Below are 23,966 nucleotides of genomic sequence, written 5' to 3'. Positions count from 1 at the left end.
GGAGGGATGTGGCGTGCTCTGGAGAGGAGGTGGAGTGGGAGTGAGAAGAGGTGGGCCTGGAGTGGAGCGGGGACGAGAAGAGGCGGGTCTGGAGCATTCCCTGCAAAGTCTGAGCCTGTTCTTCGGGGACGCTGACGCTGCTGCTGCAAAGGTGCTTCCTAGTGTCCTTGCCTGGGGCGGGCTGTGCCTGTGTGTGGTAAGCCAGGGACACTTCCCAACCACAGTACAGTACTGTACAGTATATAATGCCTTTTGTCTGCCCCCCAAAAATTTCCTTGGACCCTAACCCCCCACATTTACATTAAATCCTATGGGAAAATTGGATTCATTTAACATTGTTTCACTTAAAGTTGCATTTTTCAGGAACAGAACTACAACATTAAATGAGGAGTTACTGTAGTAGGTTCATCCCATCCACCAAGCCTTCTTGAATCGTTCTCCTGTGATATCCAATCCCTGACACTGGCTACTCACAGAAATTTCAGATCTTCTGTTCCCAAAGGAGCAGTGCACCCAGTTGACCAATTTTATCTTAAACCACTGCTCCTGCAAACCACCACAGCACTTACAAGCACTTAAAGTAAATCAAGAAAAGGGTTATTTAAGAAAGAATAGGGGTTGCACTAGAAACAAGAGAGAGTGGTGGAAATAAATGGCCACAATACAAAACAAAATGTTTGCATTTTATCAATAGCTACCTGTCCTATCTAATAAAGTCGATTTCCCTCCCAAGTCCAGTCTGTTGAAGAGCTAGCTGATTTCTACCAGGAGGCAAAAGTTGAAGTTCATGAAAGCACCTACCGTACCTCCAGTCAAGGGTTTTCTCACAGTGAATGGATATAGTGTGTCTTTCCCTGCAAGCTGTTATAGTGAAAGTAAGTCTTCTGTTTCTATTCACAGGCAGGGCAAACCAGTGCCTTGCTGTAGAGTTCTTTTCTACCTTTATGCGGTTTTGAGTGGTTTCGATTGTGTGTTTGTCATTCTCTGATGGTTTTCCATTAACTGCTCTGGATGTGGCAAGAGTAGACAATAGAACATTGCATTATTTCTCCAGCCGAGTAGGGAGGGGTAACAAGTCCCTCTTGCTTGATTGGCACATTACCCCCTGGTGATCAATTTCTACACCAAGTCCATCAAGCGTACTTTCAATATAAATACACTATTCCTTAAGTATTACCCTTATCTGTTTCTCACAATGGGTATAAGGCTTGACAAGCTATGAGCTTTCTGTACATACCTTACATATTATTCTTTATGGATAGTTATCCTGTCAGACATGCATTTGGTATAATGAGTTTGTCAGATCCGAGGTGAGAGTTGTTTGCAAGGAACAAGGGACCCTTTGCCAAGGGGTCTTTGTGTCACTTGCCCCCAGAAAATCCATCCCAAATTTTACATTTAATCCAGTGCATGCTGGGAGAGGACTTTGGGAATTTAGTGAGTATTATGTGAATACTCTTACAGCATGGACATGACCAATAAAGACTAGTTATGTGCTTCACTGTGGTGCCTCAGTGATTGGTTTAAGGAGCTCCCACTAATCTAGGAGACAATCTAGTGCTGGTTGTTCGCCATGCTGCTTTTCTGTGCATGGTGGCCCATAATTACATGCAGAGGAGAAAGGTGGGAATCTAAATGCTAGGCCTGGTCCAGTAGGAGTTTTGCCTGCATAAGAACTGTGGGATTGGGCCTGGTACACTTCCAAGACTAGTATAAGTGGTAGTAGTGGAAAACTATTAGATCCAGTTAATCCCTAAAAGACTTTAAGTTTGTATGCTGTTTGGTGTAGGAATAATGGGGATAAATAAGAAGTAATGAAGTATTGGTAACATTTGAAAATGGGAGAAAGGCAAAAGTGCCTTAGACATTTAGGGCCATATTTTTTAATGAATTTAAATTACCTTTAAAAATATGTCCCTTAAGAGCCTAGGGGCTTGGCTACACTGGCACTTTACAGCGCTGCAACTTTCTCGCTCAGGGGTGCGACCACACTCACACTTCAAAGCGCTGCTGCGGGAGCGCTCCCGCGGCAGTGCTGTGCAGCTCTAAGTGTAGCCATACCCTAGGTCTCACCAAAAATCAATGTGACTTAAGCGCCTAAGTCCCATAAGGTATGTCTTCATTGCAGTTGGAAGTGTGATTGCAGGTTGGGTAGGCATACCCATGCTATCTTTAATCTAGCTAGCACAGCTAAGAATAGCAATGAAACTGTAGGGAGTACAGTACGGACCTCAGCCTGGGCTGTGCAAGCCTGCCCCAAACCTTGGGTATGTATTCACATTCCTAGACTGTGCTGAACCCCATGCCACTGGAGTTTTGCTGATATTTATGGCCATGCTAGCTAGATTAAAGCTAGTGCGGATATTCCTACTACCTGAGCTGCATTCACTCCTCTCATTGCAATGGAGACATACCTTTAGGCACTTTTAAAAAGTTTACCGTATGTCTATAAGTTACATGGACTCAGGATATTATGTTTGGAATTTCTTGTGGCAGTATTACAAGTGCGTGAAGCCACCTGAACTTTGGCCTGGTGTCTCTCAAAATATTTCCAAAATACATTGCACTGCATTGAGCCTCTAATTTGCTTAATTAAGGCATCAGTTTTGAGTTATATAGGTTCCATGTTTCCCTGTTGAGATTTTTTTTTAAAAATGTAGTAATCAATCTGATGAAGATATTAAATCAATGAACTAAAATGTTTTGTTTGTACCAGTCAGACCTTTTTGGGTATCTGTTAATTAACTTGTCAACTCATCAAAGATACTTCATGCTTTTTTACTTGTGAGCTGTGATTTGTATTCTTGTTTGGTAGCACGTCTGAATCTGTGTTCCATTTCAGCAAGCAATTTAACTGCATAGAAAGCTAGATTCTGCCACATTTCGGCTACATCTCACGTAGACATATTTGTGAAAGCTCTCATTAAGCTGGCATGATAAAAATGGTAGTGTAGCTGCAATAATATGGGCAGTGGTGAGCACTGCCATGGGCTAGCCGCCCTGAGTACATACCCACAGAGTCCAGGCAGGTTTGTACTGAGCGTGGCTAGGCTGTGCCACCATTCATTGCTGGTACTATTGTGGCTACACTACTATTTTTATCATGCTAGCTCGATGAGAGCTAATGTGAAAATATCCACATGAGCAGAGCATAACACCCTTAGCTCCAAGTGTAGACATAGTCTAAGGGCATGGCTATACTTGCAGATGTAGAGTGCTGGGAGTTAAACCAGCCTTCGGAGACCGCAGCAGGGAAAATGCTGCCGAGTGTTTACACTCTCAGCTGGAAGTGCACTGGCGTGGCCACATTAGCAGCTCTTGTATTGCCACAAGGAGCAATGCATTCTGGTAGCTATCCCAGCATTCAAGTGGCTGCAACATCCTTTTCAAATGTGGGGGGGTGGGGTGGAGTGTGACAGGGAGTGTGTTGTGTGTATGTTGGGGAAGAGAGAGTGGGTTTTTGGGGTGCTGAGTGGGTTTTTGGAGTGCTGAGAGTATGTCAGCATGCTGTCTTGTAAGTTCAGATCCCCCCCCCCCCCGCCTCTCTCTCTCACACTCACAGCAAGCAACATTCCACACTAATGGCTTGCTTTGTCCTGGAGCAGATAAGAAGCCGGACTGTCAGAAACGGAGCTTTGAAAGGGGACATCCGCATTCCTACAGTCGATTCCAAAACAATGACAAGAGTAGCCACGTGAATTAAGGGGATTATGGGACGTGTCCGGAGGCCGATCAAAGCACAGTAATGCAACACCTCGTTCACACTGATGCTGGGGCATTTCAGCTGAGGTGCAACAAGCATTCTGCTTCTTGTGGAGGTGCGTTCCAGCTGCAGAGTCCAGGTGCTCTAAGTGCCTTGCCAGTGTAGATGGGTCAGGAGTTAGGGCACCTGGGGCTGCTTTAATGCACTCTAACTTGCAAGTGTAGCCAAGCCCATAGTCACATTATGCAGTATCTTACTAAGTGAAGAATCCCATTAATTTCAGTGGGTCTCCTGATAGAGTAAGATAATACAGTGTGGTAAAAGTGAAAGAATCCAGCCCAGAGATAGAGAATGTTTTGGAGGAAGAAAAATTTTGACATAATGGTCATTGATTTAAGGCAAATGGTTTGGACTAGTCAGATGATATGTTTTCCTGAGTAAGTGGCATTCTCCCCACTCCCAGCAGACTACAGGCTGGAGACTGCCATCTTTACTCAGGGTGTGATAGTACAGTAATCCTGTTGCTTTCAGTGGGACTAGTGGAGTAAAGTGCTACCCATCCTGTGGAAGATTGACAGACTCTGGACCTATATTCATAACACAATGATTCTGTCTGTAGCAAAATTGAAATCCCCATGATGTCTTAAAGAATAATGTACCATGGGTTGAGTGCTCTACATTGACACATTTTTGGTGCTTCTAGTAACTTTAAGTGCATATATCACACCACAAATACAATTCCTATAGTGTTACTCCTCCTGTTAATTATTCTAAAACTATATTTCAGCAGTCATATGCTGAAAAAAAAATGCGGGGAATTTGTAGAATAAAATTTATCATCCCAATTTTTCAAGAGGGGTTGAAATCTCTTATTGTTCCAACAAATCTTCACATTTCATAAAATATATTTATGATAAAATCTAAAGCTTTAAAACTAAAGCTAGTCAGAACTATCTACAACATTTTGTGGTATGCTAATTTTCATAATGAAGGACAATTAAAGGGACATGGCCAAGTAATTGAGGCCTAAAAATTGATCCTCTTTGATTTTGTTGTAGATTGAAAATAGCTGCAGGAGTCTAAATAGCTTTTGCAGCAAAGAGTCCTGTGGCACCTTATAGACTAACAGACGTATTGGAGCATGAGCTTTCGTGGGTGAATACCCACTTCGTCGGATGCAGGTATTCACCCACGAAAGCTCATGCTCCAATACGTCTGTTAGTCTATAAGGTGCCACAGGACTCTTTGCTGCTTTTACAGATCCAGACTAACACGGCTACCCCTCTGATACTTAAATAGCTATTGTGTTTTTAAATAACACAATACAAAAAGGGCTTGGCTACACTTAATTGTAGCGCAGCAGCAGGCAGTGAAACAAAAACACACCTCTGCAGCGCTGGCGCTGCGCGGCGCTAGTGTCAAAGAGCCCCAGCGCCAGCCAGCGCTGCCCGCTGTCCCAGCGCTGTCCCACACCGGAAGTGGGACACAGGAGAGAGAGAGTTTTGCTGCGCTGCCAGCGCTTGATTGGCGCGCTCGCTGCTGCGCTGCGCGCAGCGCTGCCGCCGCGCGCGCGCGGCGCAATACAAAGCCTAAGTCTACGGAAATCATCATACCACTGCTGGGAATTAAATACACACACACACACACTAACCCCCACTGTTTATATTAGACTCTCTCTCTCTCTCTCTCTCTCTCTCTCTCTCTCTGATGGTTCTCCCCGCCCTCCTTTGTTGGTTCTTCAACAGTTAACTAACAACATTATTTTCAAAACTGTCCTTGCAGCACTGATAAAGCTTGTGCACAAAGAGGGATATAAACAAGTCATGTGAATTTTAAAATCCATAAGAAAGGCAGGAAATCAATCAATGATTGGCCAAATGGCAAAGGACATGAACAGCACAGAAGGAAAATGTTATTCTCAGGCTTCTCAGACAGTATTAAAACCAACAGAGGGCAAACCAAAATAAAGTGATGAAAAAGTAGATGATAGTGTCCTTTCAAAGGATGAAACTCTACAAACACTGAAGTTTATTTACCACATCGAAAACCTCCTATTTCAGGGCTTTGCACTATATTAAGAAATATGAAACTGATCAGAATGAGATGGAACCCCCAAAAAGTACTTTCTAAAAATTAATGCTTTACATTCCTCTTATCTTTTTGGACATTTTAAGTGGGATAAGTTGCATCATCCCTTCTATTAATAGTATCATTAGCAGAATAAATACACTAATATCAATTAGGAAGGGAATAACTGGTAAAAATAAATATTAAGTCCTCTGTGCATATCCTGCTCCCATTGATATGAATGGGAGTTGCATGTGTACAACTGTGAACCGCTGCATTTGAAGTGGTCTCCAAAGCCAGTCTCAAATATAGCTGCTTACCTTCCTCCCCAGAAGTAAACTTTGGCATGAGGAGCTTACTCGAAAGAAATACAGTGTTGGCTGTAGTCAGCACAACCAGGATTTGAGCACTGTCCCCCAGGAGCCACTGAGTGGAACAGATGAATGTGTTTGTTTTCTGAGAACTGCCATGCTGAATCTGTGTAACTTTTACCATCTTATGACTCTTCAAACATCTCTAGTCAGGTACGTTATTTGGATGACTTGAAAGCAAGTTTCTCAGGTGTATTGTAAAGGAGCTTTCATTTGTGCTGGCTGTGGAGTAAGTCTCTCATGTCCATCAGCAACTTACCTCTATTCACCTAGATATCTGAATTACATGACCTCTGGAAATTTAAAATGTTTAGATAAGGACCAGGAGGGTGTGAGTGAGGAGAGGGAATAGTAATATCAAAGTGTTATGATAATCAGGCCTCCAAGGAATCTGCAAAACTCTAATGATAATTTTTGAAATAATCTTTGTACCTCTGAAGATCTCTGCCAAAAAATTTTTTAAGTCTGACTAATTTCTGGGCCTATAGGGTTTATTTTACTGAGTCATTAATAAAATTAGAAACGTGTTTAACATCTACAGTGATAATGGGAAGATGCTGAAGTATACGCTAAAAATGTATACCGCTTGGTCAGATTCATAAGGAGAGAAGTATAGGATGCTCTTCAACTAGTTGAGGAGATGTCATTGACAAGAGTGGCCTAAAGAGATCTCAGCCAGTGGGGTCAAGATTGAATTTTTCCTGCTTTCATTGATTTGTTTCACATAAATGTACTCTTGTATGTTTTTTTATCTCTCTAAAGAGAGCCATTTCATTTTGGAAGTGAGGTGGAAATAACTGATAAGGACATTGGAAAGCTATAAAAAGTCAAATGCATGAGCTTAAGGAATATCAGATTTGCTGGAGCTGCTAAGGCTAGTGAAATACAAGAGGTTGAGGTATTCTTTTCTGAATGGATTATGATGATGAGCAGGAGAAACTAATTTTGATTTCCTTCTAAAAGTCACTGCAACGTATCATATTACTGTGAAAGCCAAGCGGGCAATGCCCTCCAGGGAGAGCAAGCAATTCATAATATTCAACAAATTAAAAAAACCCTCTGAAGATGACAACTAAATCTTTTTAGTTTTAGAGCTTTAAGAATATTATTCTATGGGTTTAGTTTCTGCTTTATATTGACCTGCTAGACTGAAGTTTTTACTTAGAGGCTAAGAATGATTTTTTCCCCTCTCTCACAAATTGCCTTTGACAATGTTATTGGGTTGGGAGAAAAAAAGCAGCTATTTCCCAGGAAGTGGAACGCACATCCTCAGAGGTTACTTAGAAGACCTTTTAGTTTCTAATTTTGACATTTGAAATGCTTCTTTGTGGAGTTCACTCTAAAATGCAGCCAGTGCTGCTAGTTAATGGAGGTTATAATGCACTATCAGGATTCATATGATCTTTCCTTCTTTATTTCATGCTTTTCTTTTTCTCCCCCCCCCCCCTCCCCATTAGTGAAAATGTGACTGTAATTAACCTCTCATTAGGATGTGGAAAGCCTGCTATTTTTCTGCATGTAGGAATTACATTTCTTTGTTACTGTTGCTGGGCCTGTTTCCTGCTTGACCCAAAAGCTGGAGATTTTGTTACGCAGCAAAACTTTAATACTGATTTATCTGATAGAGCATTGACTTAGTTCTGCTCTTACCCCAGCATTCACTGTGCATATTGTCCTCATCAATGTGATGTGATCAAATTCAGATTTTCAGGGGAGACTCAAAAGGCCAATTTATTTATACAGTGAACATGTATGCTTACTTTGGGTGATAGCATTTATGCTCATGTCCATCAATATCAAACTTTATCTATTTAAGGCCTGATCCTGTGACCTTTACCCACATGGGTAGTCCCCATGCAGTCGATAGGAACATCAGTGTTTTCAGGATGAGGACCTTAGGTGTCAAACTGTGAACTCAGTATTATCTGTGCTGTCCCAGTGGCAGCTTATTTTGTGCTGCATGTTTCTTCTCGCATTCATGTTCAGCCATGCCTCCTAACTTCTTCAAATTGAACACAAAACAAGCTGAATTTTGCTCAGTGAGTCCCTTTAATGAGGGTCTCATTTTTCCTTAGTTGTTATCTTTCTATCCTAACTTACCTTTCCTGCCCTCAGGGCTTGATCCTGTAATGGTGCAGGGTCAGGGCCTCAGTGCTTGCAAACACTGCAGTTATTTTTTAATTTACAATTGGCTGTCAAGTTATATTACTACAGTATCACCATAGGAACCTCTTCACTCTGCGACCTACATTGTTTCACTAGGCTGCTGAGATTTTTAACACATGCCTTGTCTTTGCCACTTCCCACCACATATAACGAAGTTCTTTTTCCCATTCTGCTGGTCGCTATTCTTAGATGCTTCCTGAAGAGAACCAACATTTCTGATCAAATTTCTCCCATATCAAGCATCTCCACTCGCTTTCTCTGGACCAAATGAATGATTTTAAGGCTGAATTAGGTACGTAAAAGGCATGAACAGGCTTGAACATAACGGTAAGTTTTCCTCGGATCCCAGTGTCCAGGTTGTAACTCTTGTTTCCGTTTGGAGAGGGTTTGTTCTCTATATTTAGTATTCTGTCCCTAGGAGAGTTTTCTCACAGTGTTTCCTGGAATGTTCTTCTCTCTCATCTTTATTATCAAATTCGTTTATTTAGCCTTGTCTTTGAACTGTATTTTTTTTTTTTTTTTTGGTATGTTGCTTGAAGTCATGTAAACTACTCTGAGGTGTTTCAGGAAGGGTTTATTTGAGCTTATATATGGCTAAGTCTGTGAAACTCTTTGAAAATGTGTATGGCTCATGTGAGTTAATCAAGGTTATAGCCAAAGGCTAAACATAAAAAAGAAAGTAATTTAACAGTTTTTTCTGTGACAAGCTGAAGTATTCTCGGAGTAGGCATAAGCCTGCCTTTTTTCCATACTGCATTTGAAACACCAGGTGAGAACCTCAGGGACTCAGAAAAGCACAGAATATGCAGCCTTTGCTTCACCTGTATAGAGTTTAAGTAGCACACCCTGTGTTATTTTGATCATCTTCACTTTAATTCAGAATTGTAAATCATCCCTTGGATGTGTATGCTCTTTAATGTAAATATCACAAAAATGTTTCACAGAATATTAAGGTTAATATTTCCCTAGATTCCTTATTCTGAGATTTGTAAATTCAGACTCCCGCAATGTTTCTCCAAGGTTTCACACTGAAGGCTTTTGTGGTTACAGAAGGACTTGAATTTGTTCTAGAGGCTTTTGATTATAGTCTCTGCAGTGGAAACAAATCCTGTCTGGACTGTAGGGGTAAATTCTATTCATTTACACTGGAGTAAATCAGTGGAGCTACTCCAGATTTATACAAGTGCAAGTGAGAGCAGAACTTGACTCTAGATATTTTTGTGGGGGTTTTTAAGCTGTTGCATTTGTACTATAATTTAGATTAAAGCTCTCATAGTGGCCAGGGTCCTGCCATGTTACATTATGCTTATATCAAAATAGAAAAATAACACTTAAAAATTCCTCTAATTTTAAAAACAAAAATTGTAAATACATATCACGTTGAGGGCCTGATCCTGCAAACTGTTACTGTCATGACTAGTGTTTACTTGCACAAGCGATCCTACTGAAGTAAATGGGAGTGCATATGGATTTCTAATGTGCCTAATGCTTTTCAGGACTGGGCTCTCACAGAGCTTATAAAAACCATATCTGTTTACCCAGTCGTGCACACAGTAATTATTAGTTCAGAGTTCTTATGCTTTAGCATGTAAATAAGTACGCTGAATAATTTTTAATAAGCATTATATTTCTTGATAGGCTTTGATAGCTCCATTGCGGACAGTAATTGTTTAAATTCCCAAAATGCATATGTGCATACAGTGCTTCTTTAAAAGTTGCTTTTTCTTGTTTGGTATCAGATATGGCCTATTGTGTAGCATCGAGATGCTACAGATTTTAAGTGTTCATTTTTAAGGCTGTCAGGGACCAATTCTGTTATCTAATAAATGAGGGGCGCTCCGGCCAACTTACATAGGAGAGGCCTTTTGTGCATCTAAGCCCCAAATTTGTCCATACGATATGTTTTTATGGGAGTTGTGGATTCAGTGAGCTGTTTGCAAAGAAGCTGTTGTAAGGGTGCTACAGTGCACGCTATACTCAGCTGGGACCAAATCTAGCTTCAGGCTATGTGTGAGCCTGAAAAACAGTAGCCAGATGGGGAATTTCAGTGTCACCGTTGCATCCTGATGCTTGTTCCTTTGAAACCTCCAGAGACAATACTTCTCTTGTCCCTCCACATACTGAGTTAGGGCTGAGCTTTACCAGGCAAGGTCTAGAGGTCAGAAGGTGTTTTCCACACATATAACTCTGTGTCCCCCTTCTCCATCCATGGCATCCTTTTGCGCTGGTTGAATATCCTGTCAAAAGTAGTTGTGCATGATGCAATATTTCTGGCACAAACAGTCTATGTGAGTAGTTGTTCAAGGACAGTGTGGGCACTCCTGAGTTGGCCAATAACCTAGTGCAAATTTACACTACTTTTATTTGTGTCAGATTTGAGAGGGAAAGATGGGGCTAATTTCTGGCTGTAGTTTTATGCTACTGAACGCACCCCATTACTCTCTTTAGTAACAGACCATCATATCTGTGCACTCAGAGACTGCCTCTGGACCATCCTGGAGCTCTTTCCACCACACGTGGCAGTATTTTGAGCAAGAATTCCAGTCTGTCCCAAACCCCGTGGCTGTGGGCTGGTAAACTCTATCCACTTGTTCTTTTTTTTCCCTGAGCGTAGAGCCTTTTCACACTTGTTCGCTCAATATTGATAATTATAATTGCATTTAAACCAGATCCCATTTATTCTAGAAAGAAAGAGTCGAAACAGGTAAAACCAAGAAATAAAATAAAACACAAACTATACCAGTTCATGCAATGGCTGGCTGTGCAGGTTAATACTTGTTTAACTCACACATCACATCTCTCCCAAAGAACTAAAGAAGCTGAAGACCTTTAGTAATGGTAGTTTTGATGTACTAGTAGTGCAGCCAACATGGAGCTAATCTTTGTTTTTAGATGATTCAGTACAACTTACTACCATCTCTTTGGGAACCTCTGAATGCACTTGGCATTGTATGTTTTTAGCCCTTTCTGTTAACTGCATCACCAAAACTGCAATAAACCAATAACAACCTACATAACAAGGGTTTGATGACTTTCCTTTTCAATAACCTAGTTATTGCCTGAATACCTTCCTTAGCTCAGCCAATATCAGTGTAAGACAAACCTATTTATGGAGGCACAGTACAGATCTCCGGGGTATGCTCAAAAAGGATCTAAGATTCTTGGCAGTGAGCAAAATTTAGTTATTTTTCTGTTTCCTGAATGTGAGAATCCACTACAGTGTGTCAGCTCATACCACTCCTTTTGCATTCACAGAAGTGGGCCGTTATTAAAGAATTTTAATTGCACCTTGGATAGAAACTAGTCTGCAATTTTAAAGTTATCCTATGCATCATTGGAGGTTTCAGTGCAAAACAACGAAGCAGGAAAAACAGCTGCAGTTTCATTAAATAGGATAAAAATGTATGAGAGCCTGAACCCTCAAGCTTCTGGGTGTAAATCAAGCACTAACTGTGTAGGATTAGGAAGAAACTTGGCATAAGAGCAAGATATGCCATTATTGTCCATTATGAGGTTTCTTGAACCGTCTTTTGAAGCATATGACACTAACCACTGAGGTTTCATCTTATTCCACTTATGAGTGTTACTAGGAAAGCCTGGCTTTGAGCCACTCATTTCTGGAATTTCACATGGCCATCAGAGGTATTCAGTTAGGCATATAAACATGATGGTCCACCTTCACTTGAAATAAAAAGTGAATATAAAAGCACATTCACAAATATTCTAATTTGAAATTAATCCAAATGGAAGTAGAAAAAACAACTGTTCGGGTTAATATATACATCTTTGGCATTATGCATGTTAGTGGGGATCGTTTGCAGTCCTGCTTATTATGTTATTCATTACAGAGCTAGCAGATGCCTCTCTGAGGAGCCCACAAAAATGGCTTCACAGTCATCAACCGCTTAAGCTTCCTAGACTTAGCCCAGTGGCAGCATCAGGCTGACAAGGACAGGTCTCCTGCAAATATCAATGTAAAGGGAGGGAGAAATGTAACCAGAATTTTAGAAGGGCTTTGGAACAGCAGCTACAGTCTGCCACCCAAAGCACCCAGAGCTATGATACCATGATTACAGAATATCCTGTCCATTGTTTTGAAATCCTATCTTAATCAGCAAATTGATCAGAGATTCCCAAAAACCTGTTTTCCTAAAAATGTCAGTGATTTCAATGTAATCGAATTCTTTCATTAATTTTATAAACCTTTCTCCAACAGTTCTCTTACTCTGTGGTTGTGTATTGATCACAGTTACTTAGAACAGGGGCGGGCAAACTATGGCCTGCGGGCCAGATTCGACCCGCGGGGTTGCCCCTCATGGAGCTACTCTCCGATGCGGCCGGCTCCACTTTCCTGTGGCCCCCCGGTGGGGGGGCAGTGGTTTCCATGCGTTGCCCTTGCCTCCAGGCACCGCCTGCCGCAGCTCCCAGTGGCCGGGAATGGGGAACCGCGGCCAGTGGGAGCTTCGGAGGAGGTACCTGGAGGCGTGGCAAGGGCAGCGCACATGGAGCCCTCCGCCCCCACCCCCCAGGGGCCAAAGCACTTCCTGGAGCGGTGCAGCGTGGGGCCAGGTCAGGCATGCAGGGAGAATGCCCTGGCCCTGGTGCACGCTGCTGCCACCCTGAAGCCGCTTTAGGTAAGCAGCGCCGGGCCGGAGCCTGAACCCTGCCTGAACCCTGCCCCCCAACTCCGTGCCCTAAGCCCCCCTGCCTGCACCTCGCACCCCTCCTGCACCCCAACCCCCTGCCCTGAGTCCCCTCCCGCACCCTTCCTGCACCCCTGCCCTGAGCCCCCTCCTACACTCCACATCCCTCCTTTGCCCCAATCCCTTGCCCTGAGCCCCTTTCTGCACACTGCACCCTCTCCCACACCCTGCACTCCCTCCCTCCCGCACCACAACCCCCTGCCCTGGCCCTGCATGCAATTTCCCCACCCAGATGTGGCCCTCGGCCCAAAAAGTTTGCCCACCCCGACTTAGAAACTACTTTTTAGGGATATAAATACGCTCCCCCCTTAATTTGGGGGTTATGCTTATCTCATATTCACCCTTCTCATAAAACAATCCAAGGGTGACATTTGCCCTGGAACAGAGGCTAAAACTAAGCCCGAGCACCAATAAATTAAGTTCAGCATAATTCCTAAATTAGGGATTGTGCTAGCCCTCGGCACAGGGATGAATTCCACCCTAGGAAAACAGATGGACCATGCACCTACCACTAGTTTTAATGCAAAACTTCCATAGGCTTGAATGTTAATAATTTAGATATTTATATTATCACCAAACTCCCCACTGCTGAGCAATTAATTTTGTAGAAATTATCATACTGACTTTCCAGTTTAAATGACAGTACCAAATAACTCACTACCATAGGTGCTCAGATGGTAGGGGGCTAGGCACCAACATAAAACCCTAACATAAACACCATTTCACAGTCAAAGTGCCCAGCCCATGAAACTACCTCAAAAAGCTTTTAAATGCTCCTTGACCAAGCTTCCTAACTGCAGGATGTCCTGAGATGCTGAAAGGAGCATGTTCTAGAGGTGCAGATGGGAGCAAACCAACTCTAACTCAGTGCAGATGAGTGCTAACAGGGTAGCAAGTGCACCCTTTATTGAAAGTGTATCTCCAATCTTTGCCAGTGTAGGACCTGATTCTCTGTTGCCTTACATATTGGGCAGTCATCTACACCTGTTCAAAGTAAATGTGAAACAAACCCAATCAAAAAGCCTCTCCTGTCCCAATCCACTCCCACAGCAGGTGATTCGACAGGCCCTTGTGATTGTGGTATCTGATAAATATTACAAGATCAGCAAAGACACTTTACCACCATTAGATGAAGGCTATCAGGCATATGTGCCTGGGACTGGTAAGGGTTGAGGACACCCAGGAGATCGTGACCGGAGGTGCACCAACAACATTTTTCCAATAAATATCCCTCAAAAAAGTATTGGAAGTAGTGGCTGGACATGGTCCTGTGTCTGTGTCTCTTCTGATCTAGTGAGAAAGAAAAAATAACAAATGTATATGGAAATGGCAGTGTAATACAGTAACTCCCCACATAACTTCCTCTCGCTTAACATTGTTTCAATCTTATGTCCCTGCTCAGTTATAGAACATGCTCCATTTAAAGTTGTGCAATGCTTTGCTATAATGTCGTTTGGCTGTCCGCTTTGTCCACAGCTGGCAGCCCCCTATCAGCTCCCCTACGTCCCCGCCCCCCAGTGCCTCCCGCCCGCTTGCAGACCTCGCAGATCAGCATCTTCCCCAGCCTCCTGCCCGCGGCAATCAGCTGGCTTGCAGCGTTCAGGAGGGAGGAGCGAGGACTCCCTCCCCTGCCTCCTCCTGTGCACTGAGTCCTCCCTCCTGCCCCCTGAACACCGCAAGCCAGCTGATTGCCACGGGCAGGAGGGAGGGGGAGGAGCGAGGCTGCGACGCATCTCCCCCCTCCCTCCCCTGTCTCCTGCCCACGGCAATCAGCTGGCTTGCGGGGTTCAGGAGGCAGGGGAGGGAGGGGGAGCCTGTGCACCCAGTCCTCGCTCCTCCCCCTGCCTCCTGAACGCTGCAAGCCAGCTGATTGCTGTGGGCAGGAGGCAGGGGAGGGGGTGGGGAGGAGCGAGGACGCGGTGTGCAGCGTAAAGGTGGGGAGGGAAGAAGAGGTGGGTTAAGGGTGGGGGCTTGAGGGAAGGGGTGGTGTGGGTGAGCCGAGGGTTGAGCCTCCACCCCTGGTGCTTGCAGAATAGGGGAAGCTGCTGCTGCTGCGCAACATGCTTCTCCTAGCCTACAGCACCTTCAGCCTCCTTGGCTGCCTCATTGTCTCCAGTGCCAGTGGGCTGTGCCTGGGTGGGGTAAGGCGGGGGCACCTCCCAACTGTAGTACTGTGCTGTATGGCAAAAAAAAAGTTCCTTGGAACCTAACCCCCCTATTTACATTAAATCTTATGGGGAAATTGGATTCACTTAACATCATTTCACTTAAAGTCGCATTTTTCAGGAACAGAACTACAACGTTAAGCGAGGAGTTACTGTAATATCCATTTCATTTTATGAATCTGGAACCGATTAACTGATGAGGGGTAGAGTACATGCCAGAAACAAGTGGGTTTTGTGCAGTTATGCATAATGAATATGATTAAAAAGTGCGTTCTGCTGTTTGCCAACCTGTATTACATTTCTGCTCCACCAGCAGGCTGTCTACCAGACTAAATCATGTATGCTGTTGTTAGTACAGTTGTATGGATTGGCTTTTGTAATTGTACAAATAATATGTGCTTTGCTGATGATATTTATTTCCCATCTGTACTTTTGGTTACATGTGTTATGAGCAGCGTGAGTGTTTCTTCCAAGTAAACAATCTGGTAGCAGTCGAGATTGCTAAATCCATAACCTTAAAGAAAACTGTGCTTTTGTCTATTAAAGTGCTAAGACTTTCCTTTGAAAGGGAATGTGTTTCTGTGACTATGTCGGGGTACTTTTTGTCTCCCAGCAGCATCTAAAAACCTGAAAATGTTTAGTTTAACTGGCTACAGCTGGTGCTGATCCTATGATGACAGTAGAGATTTAAAGGGCTCTGGAACGGGGAAATATTAGGTTATGCCCTCTTTTAATTGTAGTTCCTTATGATGTACAATGAAGGCCTGAAACCTGAATTTTCGTTGTATGGGTTTTTTCACATTAGAAATTCAGATCTGACTCACTTGTCTTTTCCCGGAAGACTCTGTGAACAACTGGAGAACTAGTAGGATTATGACATAGTAAGTAAGGCTATGATTTAGTCATGGTATTTTTAGTAAAAGTCATCCTGTCCTTGACTTTTACTAAAAATACCATGACTAAATCTTGGTAGGGGGTGGCACCTGGGGAGGCTGCTGCTGGGAGGGGGCAGGGCCAGCGACACCAGCTGCGAGGGGCCGCCGAGCGGTGGCTGCTCTGACTGCCCAGGGGCCACTGCTCAGGCAGTCCCCAGGGCCAGCCACATCAGCCACTGCTCAGGTGGTCCCTGGGGCCAGCTGACCAGGGCAGTGGCCAGTCCCGCTGGTCCCAGGGCTGCTCCAGCAGCAGCCAGTGTGGTTGGCTGCAGGGCTGCCTGAGCAGCTGGCTTCAGAACTGCTCCAGCAGCAGCTAGTGTGGCTGGCCCTGGGGCCACCTGAGCAGCTGGCCCAGGAGCCAGCTCCTTGGGTGGCCCTGGGGTCAGCCACACTGGCCGCTTCAGAAGTTATGAACTCGCGTAAGGTCATGGAATCCGTGATTTCCGCAACCTCCGTGATGGACATGGAGCCCTAATCATAAGTATCAAGGAGGTGAAGACTGAGCAATGGATATCAGAAGAGATTTTTATTCAGATTGGTTAAAATGTGCATTTAACTAAAACCTTTGTCTTAGGAGAAAAGTGTTTTGTGAAAGATTCAATATCCTGCCCATTAAAAGCAGCAAAAGTTCCCACTCCAGTTTTCTGGCCCTCTGAGGAGTTCTCCAGCAAAAACAGGGAAAGATTAACCTTGGCATTCCTATTATTTTTAAGGCAAAATCCAAGAAAAATAAATGTAACCCCCCCCCTCCCGGTCAATCTTTAAACATTACAAAGAAGCAACGAGGGCACAAAATCCACCGTTTTCTATCTGCAGGTCACTTTTAACTGGCTGACTGTTTTCATGCTGGGGGAGTGTGTGCTTCTTTCTCCTTTTTCTTTAAATTTTGAGAGATTGAGGTTCTATAATGGATGGGATTAGGCGTAGATCCGCTAAAGAGTTTTGCATGTGCTTGATCTTACACAAGGTGTTAAAGGATGCAGGCCTAAGTGATAGCTTTGGGACTACTGAAGTACATAAATCCTTGAAGGATTGGGGCTTAAGTTTGAAAATAGTGCAATATGACAATCAGTATTCCAGTTGGACAAGCTTCCAGAAAGTCACTAGCCATGCTCTAGGTTGGACCCTAATTTGGAATAAGAAAGGTAAAGGATAACCTTCAAACATATTAAGAAGAAGCGGGGGTGGGGGGAAACAGGCCCCTGGAGTATTTTTCTTAGTATTACCACAAGCATTCATGGCAAAGCAGAGGTAAGGGAAAATTAAAAACTGAAATGCCTGGCTGAAAAATTGATGAATATATTAGGTGTATAAACAACTGGAAATCTTTTTTGCACTCTGTGGCGTGATACAGGCAGATTAGACTGCAGCTAAATGTTGGCTGCAAAGTGCAGGTGATTGTTGCGGGAAAAGTAAGGTAATGGAAGGAGGAAAAGAGGTTGGGTAACCAAAATGCCTACAGAGAGCATGTGAGTGAATAAGTGGGAAATAACAACATATGGTAGTTTTACCCTGCAAAGTGACTATATTAAAAAGGCACTGTCTGGCTTTACAAGTCTGCTCCCTGTGTGCATGCAGAGCCATATGTGCTTATTTTAGTGACAAAGGTAAATTTTTGCGACTGTCGTCCCTGGAGACACTACACAGCTGAGTTGGGAGTGAGTGCTGGGTTCTGTACTGGCTTGTACTTTATTGCAGGGCCATCTGTGCATTCCCATTTGCCTTCAAATTACGCTCCCACTGAAGGCAGGAGAATTACACAGGTGTAACTGAAAACCTACTTGGAGGACAATGAGGGCAGCATTTGGCTGGCTGAATTCTACTGACGAAAGTTCCAGTTTGACCTTCAGATCCCAGGCTGAGTTTGCTGAGATTGAAGTTAGAAAAAAAATCTCTTTCCTTGTAACTGAGCGAGTGAGTGATCTAGAAATCACTGAGACATAGTAAACATGGAGCCCCGTGATGTCATTTGTAAGGTCACTCCTCAAAGTACAAGGGCACCGTAAGCTCCGACGCAAATAACATACGTAAGACTTAGAGAGGAGTAAAGAGGAAACATTAAGAGCTGAAAGACTTTGGGCCAATTCTTGAGAGAGGATTTGTTTCTAAGGTATCTGTATACAGAGGCAGGAGACATGACAAAAGCCCTTGTGCTTTCCCCTCCCTCTATTGTTTGTTAATGAGTGAGGCAAAATCATGGGAAAAGCCATGATCGGGAGTATGGAGGGAAAAGGCAGCTGCATGTGACGCTCTTTCTTTGGCATACCGGCTTGATTCCCTTCTCTAAAAGATCTGCACAGCTGATGGATCACACTGAGAAGGGAGGCATGGTAGGGAATTAGGTCTCAGTAGGAAACAGGAAGGACATACAGTGTGTCATGTTTTGTTTAACTTATGAGTTAAAGTTGCAGACTTTGATGCTTCTAGAAGCTGTTACTAAGTCACTTTATTCTCTGTGAACCATCTTGAAGGGGTCACAGAGTGCAGCCATGAGTCGATCAACTGGCAGAACTATGCTGACTTGGCTCCAAAGGGGAGAGAGCGCAGTGGGAAGGGAAAGTAGTTCAGTGTAGTTGGCTGAGATCTGCCAACTCTGGGGGGTTTGTTATCCCACAGATCTGTGGCCACATGTTTTTTTTTGAAATACCCATAAAAAGTCCTTAAACAAAGGCAAGTACAAGTGCTAGCAATCACACAAGAATGATTTTGTAGAATCATAGAACAATTGGGCTGGAAGGGACCTTGAGAGGTCATCTAGCCTTCCCATTCCCACCCTCCCGTGCTGTGGTAGGATTCAGTACACCTAAACCATCCCTGACAGATGTTTGTCTAACCTGTTCGTACACACCTCCAATGACCGGAATCTACAACCTCCCTGGGTTTTTGTGCATCAAGTACAAATCTGCAGAGATCTCCACTGCAGGTTGGAGTCTTATGGCTATAACTAAAGATGATTATAATAGAAGAATAGGTTTATCAAAGGAATCTGCTATCGACAGCCTGACAAGAAGGGGCAAAATATAAAGAAGAAGATAACAGAGATCAAAGTAGTTTGTGGAAAGCAGCAAACCAGTAGTAAGGGGTGATTTCAAACGTAGTACCTGCCATGTAGTGAGAAATCTGAACTCAGAGGAATAAACTAAGAAATGTCTGTATTCTCTGAATAGGACAAGTGCTTCCTTACACAAAGTATGAAGGAAAGAAACCATTTCAGACTAAGGTTATGTGGTTTGTACATAAGGCTACGATTTTGGCACAGGTATTTTTATTAAAAGTCACGGTTAGGATGTGGGCAATAAATCACGCTGAAGCCCGAGCCCCGCTGCCTGGGGCAGAAGCCCAAGTCCACATCCCACCGCCCAAGGCTGAAGTTGAAGCCAAAGAACTTGCAGACCTGTTAAAATCACGGAATCTGTGACCTCCGTGACAGAGTGGTAGCCTTACACTATGCTCAAAATATACTTCTAGGTGTTGAGTGACAGGATCAGATTAGTCCAGACTAAGTAGAGATATCTATATTTATCATAGTCTAATTAGAGTTACAATTACTACCACTGTGAAACCAAATAAGGATGTTGAATTTCAGCATAGCAAATTTCAGAAGAATTTCGGAAGAGCCAAGTGAAACCAAATGAGGTAAATCAGTGGAAGGTTAGGACACAAAGGGCTGATGAAAAGTGCTGAGTGAGAACTTATAACCCTTAGACTTATAGTACATTATGTGTCATCTAACAAAAAAGGAAACTAGTAATAGCAAAACAGATCTGGAAGTTAGTAACCGAGAGGGACGGAGACGGGCAAGGTTTAAAGCACCTGTTGCAGAGACTGGACTGGAAGAATTAAGCAATGAGGTGTGGCAAATGTAAGCAAAAAGAAAATGGTATGAAATTAAAGGAGCGTGTCACTAGAGAGTAAGAAATTATTTGGAAAAAGTTACGATAAAACAAGGAACAAACATCAGTAAAACAGGCTGACTTAGAATTATGGAAATTAATTTGAAAATACCTATTGGACCATCTTGTCCATCTCCTTGCTGTGCAGCACTGGAACATTATAATTGTCATAATATTCTTTGTCCAGTTCAGTTTTAAATGAATCAAATGATATGATTAATCATGCACCATCAAACAGTATCTTACAGTATTGAAACTTACAAGTTGTTAGCTAATGGACAGTGTCCTCTGGCCTCCAAAGGCTAGATTTTTCAAAAGACCTCCAGTTTGTGTGCCTGCATCCACTTAAACATGCACAACCGTTAATGATCACATACAGCAGTTATTTGAGCAGACAGCTGGATAACTTACATGCCCAATTACCCAGTCTGTATGCCCAAATGAATATTTGTGCACACTTTTCGTACAAACAAGTCATAAGGCTATGGAAATTCGACTCCAAACATCTCTTCTCTTTAATCCACTGCTCTGAAGTAAAGAAGACACCAGTCATTATTTATTAAGGACATAGAGAAACATTATTTTCTCCTCTCACAGTCCCTGTGTGGTAGTAGTAAAGTCACAAATCCTATTTGCACTAGTTCATAAAAAAGTAAGTACAGATGGTAAGAAACTGACACTCATGAATAAAGCAGTAAGCAAAGAGGACAAGTTAATTTAATCTTCCATAAGAAGTATGGAGGAAAAGTTTGCTGGCTGAAAATGTTTCTAAACTAAATTTAAAGGCTCTTGGCAACCAGATCAAAATGTCTTTAGTATTTGTGAAAGGGGCAGAGGTGAAGGTTTGGAAGTAAGGCCTACTATCAGTAATTTTCATTTAATTTACATATCTCAACAGTGATAAGGTCATTGCTGTGACATTCCCAAAAATGCCCAGTTGGTCAATCAGAATATGGATAATTAAGTCCTGATTGTGAAAAGAAGCCTTTGATTTTGCACCTTGATAATGTCTGAAAATAATTGTGGGTACAATACTGTGGTTGCAAATAAAGTGCACCCACAATTTGTAGGACACAGAGGCGCTACCTGATTTCTACATGCTATAAAATGTAACCATAATCATGACAGTGTGCAGAATTGCACCAGTAACTATTTCCAAGAGCAAAATCAGAAGAGGAGTTGAGGTTCTTCTAAAAACTAGGAGTTCTATGTCAAAATCCATATGCTTATTTGAGAATGGATTCATCCAAAGAAGATCATGCCTAACACATCTGATAGGATTTTTAAAGAAGTGTGTATGGGCTTGATTTACTGTGACTTCGTTTTTTTGTAATTTTGCTTCAGGAAACTTTGCTTCTCTGCAAAGCCATCATGTATGGTATAAGCAAGGCTGAGAGTCTTTCACGGAAGTCACGGATTCCATGACTTTCTGGGACCTCCGTGACTTCTGCAGCGACTGGTGTGGCTGACCTCAGGGCTGCCCGAATAGCTGAGGTGGCTCTGGGGCCAACCATACCGGCCGCTGCTCGGGCGGCCCCAGGCAGCTGATCCTGGGTGCTGCCGAAGAGCAGCAGCAGCACCCAGGGCCGTTCCCCGCCCAGAGCAGGGGCAGCGTGGGGACCCCTGGCCGATGCCCCCTCCCCAGCAGCAGCGGGAGGACACTGGGCCACTGCCTCCTCCCCAGCAGCAGTGGCAGGGGGCCTTGGGCTGCCCCCACCCCAGCAGTGGCGGGGCCTGGAGTGCCCCCACCCACGATCAGCAATATCCCTGGAAGCACCTCCCCTTCTCCCCCACTCCCCCCAGCACTGAAGATTTAGTTAGGGGCGTTTTTAGTAAAAGTCATGGACAGGGCACCATCCTGTGATTTTTTTGGTTATTGCCCGTGACCTGTCCATGACTTTTACTAAAAATACCTGTGACTAAGTTGTAGCCTTAGTTATAAGTATGAAGCACTTCAGAGGGTAAAGAATCACTTGGATACTTGTGAGTGCTAGTAGTTAGGGAATGATGGAGAAGACTAATGGAATGCCTAAAGGATGCGCATGAGAACCAATTCTGCTCACTTCATTAGGTGGAACATGCAGCAAGATGATGAATTTTTCATTATAATATAAAACTGGAGATGTGAAAGTGGGGCAGACAATATAAAGGAGGAGGAGACTGGTGAGCAGCGTTGTGGTTTAAGCAATTCAGTGCATAGACATGTAAGGTACAGTAAGTGCTGGGGACCAAAAAAAAAATAGGAATGCAACTTAAAAAAATAATAAAAAAGGCTGTAAAAGGGAAATAATACCGGGTTGCTTGAATAAATGTGTTCCTGTGTCTGGAGTTACCCTCAGTTTTGAGGTTATTGGGCACCCTCAGTGTGGCACTCCAGGTAAATGGAATGGGCCAGATTCTCCGATGCCATAGCACCAATGTAAATTGGTCCCTAAAGCTGATGTAACTAGCCTAGGGAAGATTAGCACTGTGCAGCCAAGATCCTCTGGGTGTGTAGCAGTGGATTAGGGACTCTGATTACACTCCCCTCCATGTTGCCAGTCTTTCCCTTTTAAAGGAAGATAACCTTCAGACTCAGCCTGTAAATTGCTCACTTTGATTTGTCTTTCTAATAATCACAGATTACCCAGATACTTTCAGAAACATCCTGATTTTCCTGTCCAGCTGAGCTCTCACCCCCACAACCACTGATCATGGTAGCAGCTCTCTGGAACTGTTGCTCCTGAGAGGTGATGCCTTCACTTTCCACAACCACATTTGCCACCTGGGAATGACAGGGGAATGAGGAAGGGATGAATTTCCTGGAGCCAGTTATAGAATCTAGCTGCAGAAAATCAAAGTTTGGGAGGTAGGGGGAGAGGCGAGCGGGAGGAGGTCAGAGATAAATACCTTCTTTTCCCCTATGAAAAGTGGTTTCCTTTAGTAATTGCTGCCCATTTCAAGGGTGCGACTGGAAGCAGAAAGTGAAGGCAGGAAAGTGGAAACCTAGAAAAAAGCTGTGAGTTACAGCAGATCAGAGGAATACAAAGAAACTAAAGTGAGGATGAAAAGCAGAAGGATTTACAGAATCCAGGAGAGAAGACGTGTCCTTAGCAAAAAGCTGCAGTAGCTGTATTACTGTCTCATCTCTTGGTAGGCAGGAGAACGTCATCTTTCCAGGGACCAATGTTAATGCCTTGAACAGAAGGGGGGAAAATGGGAAAAATGTAGCATGTCAGAAAATGGCCATTGATAGTGAGGAGATGGGACTGGTACCTGTGGGAAGTTGTTTGGAAGGAAGAGTTGTGTGAAAAGTAAATATATTGCTCTAACGGAGAATGACTTGAACAGAGTATGGCAACTACTCAGGCTTTGGCTACACTTGCACTTCAAAGTGCTGCCGCGGCAGCGCTTTGAAGCGCTAAGTGTAGTCAAAGCGCGAGCGCTGGGAGAGAGCTCTCCCAGCGCTGTCCGTACTCCACCTCCCTGTGGGGAATAACGTACAGTGCTGGGAGCTGCGCTCCCAGCGCTGGGGCTTTGACCACACTCGCGCTTTGCAGCGCCGCAATTTGCAGCGCTGGAGCGGGTGTGTTTTCACACCCTGCTGCAGTGCTGCAAATTTGCAAGTGTAGCCAAGGCCTCAGATGCAGGCCAGATTGTGTTAGATCATCAGATATGAAATAGACATCTCAGGAGGTTCCTCTGGTTTGGTTGTTTAAATATACACCTCTACCCCGATAAAACGCAACCCGATATAACACGCATTCGGATATAACACGGTAAAGCAGTGCTGCGGGGGGGGAGCTGTGCACTCCGGCAGATCAAAGCAAGTTCGATATAACGCGGTTTCACCTATAATGCGGTAAGATTTTTGGCTCCTGAGGACAGCATTATATCGGGGTGGAGGTGTATATGAGGATGGTGGCAGAGGGAGAAGGTGCTTTCTTTATGTTCTGGCAAAGGAGGAGACAGATTCAGCTGCGA

At 43.7% G+C, this 23,966-nt stretch overlaps 1 protein-coding gene across 1 annotated transcript in view; it reads left to right on the top strand.

Moving 5' to 3' along the window:
• KCNG2 (potassium voltage-gated channel modifier subfamily G member 2) overlaps positions 1 to 23,966 on the top strand; it is a 74,493-nt gene that overhangs the window by 6,674 nt on the left and 43,853 nt on the right. Inside the window, exon 2 of the mRNA XM_039523072.1 lies at positions 734 to 875. The gene's annotated coding sequence lies outside the window, so the exon portion shown is untranslated. The remainder of the gene's footprint in view (positions 1 to 733; positions 876 to 23,966) is intronic.

Source organism: Mauremys reevesii, linkage group 2 (genome assembly GCF_016161935.1).
Source record: "Mauremys reevesii isolate NIE-2019 linkage group 2, ASM1616193v1, whole genome shotgun sequence".
Lineage (NCBI taxonomy): Eukaryota > Metazoa > Chordata > Testudines > Geoemydidae > Mauremys > Mauremys reevesii.
The sequence above is the reverse complement of the archived record's forward strand: the minus strand, read 5'-3'. Positions and strand labels throughout refer to the sequence as shown.